The sequence below is a fragment of the Sceloporus undulatus genome, chromosome 3 (genome assembly GCF_019175285.1).
Source record: "Sceloporus undulatus isolate JIND9_A2432 ecotype Alabama chromosome 3, SceUnd_v1.1, whole genome shotgun sequence".
In the NCBI taxonomy this organism is placed as follows: Eukaryota; Metazoa; Chordata; class Lepidosauria; order Squamata; family Phrynosomatidae; genus Sceloporus; species Sceloporus undulatus.
In genome coordinates, this window is record NC_056524.1 from 135,770,652 (window position 1) to 135,781,596 (window position 10,945).

The following is a 10,945-nucleotide window of genomic DNA, read 5'->3' on the forward strand; positions in this document are numbered from 1 at the left end:
CCCCAAACATCTTAATGTTTTCCTGGAAGGCTTTCATTGAATCTAATGGATTTCTGTCATCAAAAGATCATCCATATAAACCATCACTACATATCCTTCTTTTAAAATGTTCACATCATAGGTGCAATTATTTCATCTGATATGTCCCAATAGAGTCTCCAATGCCAAAAATTAAAAGCAAAGGTGAAAGAGGGGATCCTTTTTGTATCTCAGTTGGTGTCATAACATTGACATTTACCAGAATATGAGCTTTTTGAACTGGATGCATTGCCTTAATGGCCCAAATTATATTTTCTCTAAAATCCATTCTCTTCAAATCTTGAAATAGGTAATTCCAGGAAAAAAATATCAAAGGCATTTTCTGCATATAAAAAAATCAAAGCCAACTTTGGTTATTATGATATTTTAAACATTGAATAATATTCAAGACTTTTCTTTGTAAGGGAAAAGCACTAATGTAGTACTCTACTAACACAAATTATGCAGTCGAGTTTCCCACATTTATGGAAATTGCAGAGTTCAGCATATCCAAAGTCTAATGGATGAGCTTCACCATGGGAGAAGCACCTTCATGATCATGGTATATCCCCTGCGGGGTAAGTACAAACCAATTTTCTTCCTATCCACTTTCTTCACTGTCCAGCTTTCACATCCATGAATAGAAATTGGAAATATGATGGCATGTACAATCCTAGCTTTAGTATTCAATTATATACCTTTACACTTCAGGATCTTTTCTAGTTCCTTTAAAGCTGCCCTTCTAGTCTTCTTCTGATTTCTTGAGTGCTGTTTGCATTCTGATTAATGACCAAGCTATGGTATGGAATATCTTGAACTATTACAAGGTCTTCATATTCTGATTAAAAATATTATTTAAATAAGCTGTGGTCATTATTTTTTGTTTTTTTAATGTTCAACTTTAAACTTGCCTTTAAACTTTCTTCCTTGATTTTCTTCAGTACTCATTCCAAGGTGTAGCTGCAACAGGGCCCAAATAAGAACTATGTTCCCCCCAAATATCAATCACAATTTTTAGCATTACAGAGAGAGAGAGAGAGCACTGTGGTTTTTGGTGGGTGATCACCAATTAGCAGACATTAATCCTCTTTTGCATTAGCCTCCCAGCCTGAGGCCAGCCATCAGCACAGAACATACACATGCAAATCACTCCTGCATTCCTAGGCTCACACAGTATATATACACCCAACTTTTTCCAGGCAAAGCATTCTCTGAATATGCTGGTGAAATGTCAGTAAGAAAATTTTCTAGAACATGGCCACATAGCCCGAAACTCCCACAAAAAAACATGGATGCCGGCCATGAAAGCCTTCGACTTCACAGAGAGAGAGCTGTTGAAAATAGTAGTAGGACAAACCATACCAATGCATTTTAAAGTTTTCATTCATTACAATTGGGCATTTTTGTAAAAAATGTCATGGGCATTACTAAGCAAATGACCCATTATATTTCATTGCTATTCAATGGGGTGACTCTACACTATGTCTGAACCTGGCAAATTTTTAAATTGTATTTCAAAACTGACACATGAGCACTTTATGACAGGTTTCCGTTCAGGGCTTTTCCCCTTTCCAGATCATTGATTAGTTTGATCATGTATACAGCACATGGATGGATGAAGTGATGGATAGATTATAGATGAAAATGCCACACAAAAAACTGAATGGAATTGCATAATATTAATTGTGGTGCACTGGCGTTTTTATCATTTTTCTTTTCAAGAACACAATAACATGCACTTTGGTGGTCTTCAGATATTTTGAACTGCAACTCCTTTAAGTCCCAGCCAGCACAGTCAATGGCCAGGAAGGAAGAGATTTGTGGTCTAAAGTATCTGGAGAACCCTTAACTATCCACACGTGTTTAAAGAAATAGGAGATATCAATTGAAAACTGGTAAAATGTACATGTGTACATATCCAGCACAGAGGCAGGCACTCTGTATTGCAGTTATAGATCTTTAACTCTTTCAGTATTCAGTAATTATACATCTTCATGACTGTGGTACTGTTGCCATAATGGTAAATGCCCCCCAACCTACTTAACTGCTAGCAGGCACAAGTGACAGAGTTCCAGTCTGCTGGCAATCAGGGAGCAAGAAGATGACTTTTCCGGTTGCATCAGCATCCTTCTCCTGCATCCCAGTCACCAGCGAAATGTACCTCCATCATTCAATGTGACTTTTGTGGGCTCAAGCCAGGAGATGTTACTTAATGTATATACCACATTATAACTGAACCTCATGTATAAGTCGAGGGGAGGTTTGGGGGCCAAAATTATAGATTTTGACATGGCCCATGGTAGCCCAGAAAGTTATTAATGGGGAAATAACAAAATCAGTAAATATAAGTAAGGGTATCAGACAAGGCTTCCCACTTTCTCCTTTTTTATTTATAATTGTGATTAAAATTCTGTTATAAAACATAAGAAAAAATTCAAAAATCAAAGGGATTAATATCATGGGATTTGCATATAAAACTAGAGCGTTCGCAGATGACCTAATGGTATCGATTAGCAATCCAACAAATTATGTTACTGAATTAATTACAGAAACAGAAATTTGAAGAAATATTGGGCCTGAAATTTGATAAAGAGAAAACAACTATAATAACAAACAATATGAAACTTGAAGAAATTAAAAAAAAATGGGGGGGGGGGAGTCATGATTAAAAGTAAACAAAAAAGTTAAGTATCTGAGCATTATGTTCACTAATAAAAATTCTGTTCTATATGTAAATAACTATAAGAAGACATGGGGAACTATAAAGGAAGATCTCAAAAATGGAAAAAAATTAACTTATCATTATTAGGAAAACTTGCCATAATTAAGTTGAGTGTTCCTACCCATTATAAAAAATGATGTACCATTTAAAGAATGGCAAAGTGAAATTATATATTATATCTGGAATGTAAAAAAAAGGGGAGGGGAGAATAAAATTGAAGTCCTTGCATGATGCAAAAGAAAGTGGAAGGTTAGCCTTGCCAAATCTCAAGCTGTATTATGAGGCATCTTGTTTAGTTGAAAGACTGGGTACAATTAAAAAATAATGAGCTGTTGAAGATAGAAAGTGCAGACTTGAGATTTGGCTGGCATGTCTACATGTTCTACAACAAAGAGAAAGCAAATCAAACTTTAACAATCACTACATGTGAAACTCTTTAATAAGTGTTTGGAAGAAATACAAGAAAATAATTTGTTCCAAGATACCACTCTGGGTTTCTCTGCATGAAGCATTATTTAAATTTAGTCAAACATCAAAACAAAATTGGATAAGATATAAAGATATAGCAATAATTAATAAAATGAATACAGAATAACGTCTTTGGAAGAATTAAGAAAGGAAGAGGTCAATTGCAGCTGGTTTTTATATAGGCAGAGACAGATTTAGTATGGATAAGAAACAAGAGAGAATAGATAAAAGTAACATGGATTTAGAAGAAATAATGTCAAATAAGGAGTCCACATTGTCTAGGATTTATAAATGCATTCTGAAAATTTATACAGAAGGAGAAATCATAATAGAAAATATGGTAAAGTGATCACAAAACTTTGGGTATATGTTAGATCTTGAACAATGGGAAATATTGTGGGGAAAAAAGATTAAGTTATACCCTTTGTCAAAATTTAAAGGAGAGTGATTATAAGATTTTTTTCCAGATAGTATTTAACTCCTGAAAGATTAAGTAAAATATACAGCAATTGAATAAAAAATGCTGGAAATGCCATGAAGGAAAGGGTTTGTTTTTTCATATGTGGTGGACATGTGAGAAAGCGAAAAAATATTGGACACAAATACACACTGAAATAAAGAGAGTTATAAACAAAAATCTAGAATTTAAATCAGAAATATTTTTGTTAAACATGTTGGGTGTGAAACTAGAAATGAAATTTTGTTTTATATGTTATCAGCAGCAAGGTTCATCTATGATAAAAATGAAAAAAAGAAGACATCCCAACAATAGAAGAATGGACACTCAAGTTAATGGACCCATTTGAAATGGATAAACTGACCAAGAGCATGAGAAATGAAAAACAGAACAAGTACTTAGAAAAGTGGCAGAAAATGTTAGGATATGTCTCTCAGAAATGGGGGAAAATAGTGGTTATGGGAGTAGAACTGGAATAAATCCAAGGAAAAATATATGCATGTATAGTAGGAATTTAAAAGTGGTTTGGACTAGATAGAGAAAACAAAACAAAGGAAAAGGGGGATGGTTAGAGAACCTTTTTAGTTATCTTTCTATTCTTTAAGATAGCCAATAAGGTGAAGGAAAATTGACCAAGGTGGGTAACAAGGAAGGAAGGAATGGGGTATGTATGATTTGTTAGTTATATTCTTTTAATGTCTTTATGTCATTATCTTTTGTCCTGTTGTGTGGTAAAATGAATGTACATTATATGTGTGTGTGTGTGTGTGTGTATGTGTGTGTGGTGTGCATACATATATGTGATGTCGTGTTAAATTTAATAAAAATTATTTTTAAAAAATAAGCATGCCCTGTGGGAAGACAACTTATTTTTTGAAAAATTCTTTTATGAAGGAAGGAAATGGCAAGATTTATATTCCTACTATTCAATACCTCTTTGCTAAGGAATTATGTCCACCTATAGGAGCCTTGTTTTATTGTTTTCTACATGTAGTTAGATGGGGAACTCCTATATCTACCAAAAAAAAAAAAAACCCCTTCAATAGCATTCCGTTTCCATGGGCATAGCATATATCTGTATATGTATAAAATATATGGGCAGACAAAAGAGTGGACCAGCAGTAATCCTTAATGCTCACCTTTGTTTGAATATTTCTCAGTCTCACTGTGAGGCTGGCAAACAGCTGAATCTCTGACACTGTGTCACTATGAGAAATCGAAGTTCCAGATGCAGGGGAGGAGATGATAAAAAGATAATCACTGTGCTTATACCATGAGAGTTTGTTGGCAGACGGATCTATTGCATTGCTTTTTGTAGCAACTGTGAGTGCACATTGGAAAGTAATGAGACGTATGTATCTCAGATTACCTGTTATAATCACTTGAGCATGGAGTTCTCAAATGCGTAGGAAAGTAACAAGCAACTAATAAGAAGAATCTCTTTGGAGTGTGACAGATGGGCAAAATAAAGAGGTTTCTGCCCGCTTTGAAGGTGGGTGTTTAGATGACATGTGCCTCCAAAGCAAGTAGAAACCAAACCAAAGCTGTGCTCCTGGGCTAAAAAACAGAGCAAACAGAACATGGGATAATTCAGCTAAGTGTGGAAAATGCACATCCTTGTCCTTGCATATAAATGCACCAATGCAAGTGTGGGCCTACAGCAAAGCAAAGAAATGAAAGTGCGACAACTGTAATGGATGTAATGACAACATACACAAACCAGACAGTCCAACAGGAGGGCATGGGGTGAAGGGGAAGAAGGGGGCATATGGGGAGGGCCCCCTGATTGTGCTTTGCCAGTGTATCCCTCTCACACCAATGCACTGATGCCCTGAACAGGTGGAGCATTGCACATGAGGCTGCGTGGTCGATCAAAGGGGTGGCCATCCATGGGTGGACATGGGAGGTACTTGGGGGGTCTCCAGCAGTGTGTTTGTATGATGGTGCACATATATGAGGGGGAGGCAACAAAAAACAAATTACCCAGCAGCACAGATTGATGCTGTTCCATGTAGTCAGGACATACATTCAACCTGCTTTGGGAGTGGGTCATGTGGGCAGTAGGGTTTCAACCCACTTTAGGATAAAGCAGGATTGATCCACATTTTCCTGCTCCTCTGCTCCAACCTTTGCTAGTAATTTCACCATGATTTTTCTTGTGGTGTTTTCTTGTGGGAAGCAGCCTGTGTCTCTTCAGGTACTGTTGTATCCCAACTCTCTTTTGTCCTGGCCAGGATAGCTAATAATCAGGGATGATTACAGTTGTGTGTGTGGGTGTTGGGTGTGTGTGTGTGTGGGGGGGAGGTTATTTGCCCTTGGTCCAAGGTTTGATCTCTGTCTCTCATGTCTGAAGACAATAATGTCATTCTGTCTCTGAAGGTATTTTAAAATTTCCTTGAAATAACTGGTAAGAGCAGCTGAAAAGTAACTGATGCCACATGAGATTACCTATCATTTCTATGTAATGATGGTAGAGATAGGGCCTGTGAAAACTTAGGCCCTGGACAGACGGGCTCTTTGCGGCATCATGGCAACGTGCTAGGATTGCCTCGGGGTGGTGCATGCACACGCCCCACAATCCTAGCACATGATGAGGACATCATAGCTGCGCAGCACCATCTACACGGCACGCACAGCTATGACGTTGCAGCAGCGCAGCATCCAAACAGCGCTGTGCAGCTGCAATGCCATCAAGTCGTCTCTGGTAGTTTGCAGTGGCGCAACTGCACCATACAAAGGAGCCACTTCCAGGCACTCCTCTTTTGCTGCATAGCAGTGTCGCACAATTTGGTTGCTGTGGTGTTGCTGTGGAGCAAAGAGAAGTGCCTCCCTGGTGCCTCCTTTTGGTGCTCTGTACCACACCTTAAACTGGTGACTGAGGACAGTTCATGCTAGGGTAGAGAAGGGCAAACCTAATCCAGATTTCATTTATGCATTATTGGTCAGGTTCTGCTAATCTTGATGATAGTGCTTAACTTATTCTGACTGGGGTATACAGTATACAGTGTTCTTAAATTCAAGTGTTATTGTTGGATACCCAGTGATGGTGAGACCTAGGCAATACAGAAATGACAGTGAGTGGTGCCATCATATTAGTGAAGACAAAATCTTTGTGCCTTAGTTCCAGCGGCTGATAAGAGGCCCATGCCCCATACCCACAGCAGCCAAGCAAGCTCCATCATATTTTATTCCCAGTTGCTAGTGAGAAACCCTCCATCTGCTCCAACTACCACTGCTATTGCCTCTGAGAGAAAGAACAGAAGCAGCATCTGCTGGATTTAATCTCCTCTCTCAATGTCATTCCCTTTTCTTCGTGGCTCATGTCTTGTTAGATCATAAGCCTGAGAGCAGAGAATTGGTAAGATGCTCTTTGGGGCTATTTGGCTGAAGGGTGGAGCATAAATAAATAAATAAATAAATAAAATATTTATTTCTAGCCCACCTTTCCTGTGATCAAGGCGGGTTACATACACGTGCCAATACAGCATAGCAATACAATATAAAACACAATAAAAACAACAAATACATTACATTAAAAATTGCAATAGCAATTACAAATTACAAATTACAAAATCTAGCTAGCTTGAGATACTTCAACACATACAGTAAGAGAGAGGAGGGCTACATTGGGGAAGGCTGGGGAAAGCCTGTTGAAACAGGTAAGTTTTTAACTCCTTCTTGAACTGGTCAAGAGAGGTGGCTGAGCGGATCTCACCGGGAAGTGAGTTCCAGAGCGTTGGGACCAAGATAGAGAAGGCCCTCTGCGTTGTTATGGCATATTTTGAGTCTGGAACTCTCAAGAGTTGCTTCCCGGCCAATCTGAGAGCGCGGGGCGGATTATATGGAGAGAGACGGTCCTCCAAGTACCCTGGACCCAAGCCATTTAGGGCTTTATAGGTAATAACCAACACCTTGTATTGGGTCTGGAAGCGGATAGGCAGCCAATGAAGATCTTTAAGTACTGGTGTTATATGGCTGGCCCTGGAAGCTCCAGTGACCAGTCTAGCTGCCATATTCTGGACCAATTGCAGCTTCCGAGTTTGGTACAAGGGTTGCCCCATGTAGAGCGCATTACAGAAATCCAAATGAGAGGTTACCAGAGCATGTACCACTGTTTCAAGGTCCCCCCTGCCCAGGAAGGGTCACAGCTGGCGTATCAACCGAAGTTGATAACAGGTGCTCCTGATCGTCGCATCCACCTGAGATGTAAGGTGGAGTGACGAGTCCAGAAGCACCCCCAAACTGCGAACAGTGTCTTTCAAGGGGAGCGTGACCCCATTCAGGACAGTGGACAAACATCCAGTCCTGGGCCAGGGGAGCCTATCACAAGTACTTCTGTTTTCTCTGGATTCAAACTGAGTCTGTTTTCCCTCATCCAGCCCATTACCGAGTCCAGACAGGCATCTAGAGGAGAGATGCCATCCCTGGTCATTGCATCAGTCGGAGACACAGAGAAACATATTTGAGTGTCATCAGCATACTGATGACACCGCGCCCCGTGTCTCCGGATGATCTCTCCCAGCGGTTTCATGTAAATGTTAAATAGCATGGGAGACAGAATGGCTCCTTGAGGGACACCGGATGTCAAGGTCCTCTTATCGGAGCACACGTCTCCCAGCTGCACCATCTGGAATCTACCCAAGAGGTAGGAACGGAACCACTGGAGCACAGTGCCCCCGATTCCCAACTCCCTCAGGCGTTCCAGAAGGATACTATGGTCAATGGTATTGAAAGCCGCTGAGATGTCCAAGAGCACCAACAGGGAGACACTACCCCTGTCGATGCCCAGATGAAGATCATCGACCAAGGTGACCATGGCAGTCTCAACTCCATAGCCCGCCCGAAACCCGGTTTGAAATGGGTCCAGATAATCAGTATCATCCAAGATCGATTGAAGCTGGATTGCAACTGCCCTCTCGATCACCTTCCCCAGAAAAGGCAATAGTGAGACAGGCCAATAATTGTTGTGCATCAGGGGGTCAAGGGAGGGCTTTTTGATCAGTGGTTTTACAATGGCCAATTTTAAGCTGGATGGAAATTCCCCATCCCTGAGTGATGTATTAATTATTCGGTGTAACATGATCTAATGAACACATAATAAAATAATAAATAAAGCAATTGGCAAACATAACACTATTTTTGTACTGGCCATGTACCTTTTTTTTTTTTTTTGCTAATTCTGTTTTTGAAGGAAACAACAAAAAGCATCAGATTCTGTTTGATCATGTTAGTACGCGGGTGGGAGACTGCCAATGAATACCAGGTTCTGTAGACCAGGTTCTGAAGGAACTGGCAAAACCCCCTCTGAGTATTCTTTGCCTAAGAAAACCGTATGAAATTAGTGTGGCTGCCGTTAATTGACAGGCAACTTGAAGGCACAGACATGCACACACTTTAATCTATGTTAAATTGTCAGGTAATACAGACAGGATCATCGTGGTAGAGTTATGGAGTTCTCTTCTTGGCAAGGTCAATAGATTTCCTATATTACTACTTTTAGACAGCTTTAGAAAAAATATTTCTGTAGGAATTTGCTGTTTTATCTTTGCCTGTTTGAAATTATTTTGAGATGGATTTAGTACAGCTGCTGCTGTTGTTTTTTTTTTTTAAAAAAATTCATTATATTTCTTTTCTGTGGTTTATTTTCCTGTTTATATATTTGATTATTTTGATATCACTTTGATTATACTTGCAGAAAGTTGGATATGGATAGAATTAAATAAATGAATATGTCTGTGCTTATGTTTTTTCCTACATTTTGTATCTGCCTATTTCAAAATAAACTGTTCAGTTTACCCTCCCCATCATGCACAGCAAGCTGTTTCTAGCCCACTTGGCAGGCTCAACACTGGGACACCGGTAGCTTAAGTCTGATTAATACAAAAGCCCCAAAGGAAGACATTTGTAAGTCTTGTGAAATGGGACTTAAAGTGAACTGCAACATGGTCATGGTCTAGGAGGTCAAGAAATGTTATCATGTGCCTAGCCTATAGTCCTTTAGCTATCTGGGGGAAACATTTTTGCCCCACTCACAAATGAGGCATGTAGCTTACAAAATATGATAAAGGGTAAAGTTAGCAAAGAGGGAGCCCAGGCAAAATAATAACCTTTCATCTCTCTGCTTTAGTTACTTGAATCAGAACTGGATTTGAAGGACATGATGATTTCCCTGCGTTCCCTAGGAGTACGCTGTGCTTGTCAGATCCAATTTTGTCTCTGTGTATGTGTGTGTGTATTTCTCTCCAGGTAGCTAGCTAGGTAGATATTTGTTAATCATTACTGCATTTTTCTCAAATTCAGGACACACTTGGGAGATTTACTTTTGGTTTGATTTTTAATCACCTTTATCTATACAGATATATAGCTGTATGGACATATAAATATATTATTATTATTGTTGTTATTATTATTATTATTATTATTATTATTATTAATATAGCACTGTAGATTTGCACAGCGCTGTACATAAAAACAATAAATATAAAAGAGTAAACTTGCCTATGGCGTGCAATCTAATAATGTACAATCTAAGAATATGATAAGACCCAATTGTCTGTTTGGTCATTAGAAATCTGTGTACAGTCAGTACATGAAGGTGAGTAACAAGATCACACATTTTATTTTTGTCTCCAACCTTCCAAAAATGTATTAGCAAAAAACAAAACAAAAAAACCCCACAGTGTCCTTTATTCTATAGGTAGACCTCATATCCTTATAACATAATGCCTATATTTTTGTCTATGATGTTTAAACACACATATTAAATGGTAGTGTTTTTCCCCCAAAGAGGATGACATAATGACCTATCCACTCATTTATAATCACAGATTAGTAGTGGACTTCCTTCCTTCCTTCCTTCCTTCCTTCCTTCCTTCCTTCCTTCCTTGTTTTCTGTTGCCCCAGAGAACAGGACCCAGAACAATGGAAGAACTTCTATGACAAATTGGAGTGTGTCCAGAGGAGGGCCACTAAAATGGTGAAGGGTCTGGAAACCATTTAAGGAACTGGGTATGTTTAGCCTGGAGAAGAGACTGTTAAGGGGTGATATGATAGCCCTCTTTACATATTTGAGGGGGTGTCACATTGAGGATGGAGCAAGCTTGTTTTCTACTGCTCCAGAGAGTAGAACACGGAACAATGGATGCAAGCTGCAGGAAAAGAGAATCCACCTCAACATTAGGAGGAGCTTCCTGACAGTAAGAGCTGTTCGACAGTGGAACACACTCCCTCAGAGAATAGTGGTGTCTCCTTCCTTGGAGGTCCTTAAACAGAGGCTAGAT

General features: G+C 39.2%; 1 non-coding gene across 1 annotated transcript; it reads right to left on the minus strand.

The window, feature by feature from the left end:
- Positions 1 to 440: 440 nt before the first annotated feature.
- LOC121927389 lies at positions 441 to 604 on the minus strand. The gene has a single exon (XR_006103194.1). It is a non-coding gene; the product is annotated as a U1 spliceosomal RNA (small nuclear RNA).
- Between the last annotated feature and the right edge of the window lie 10,341 nt (positions 605 to 10,945).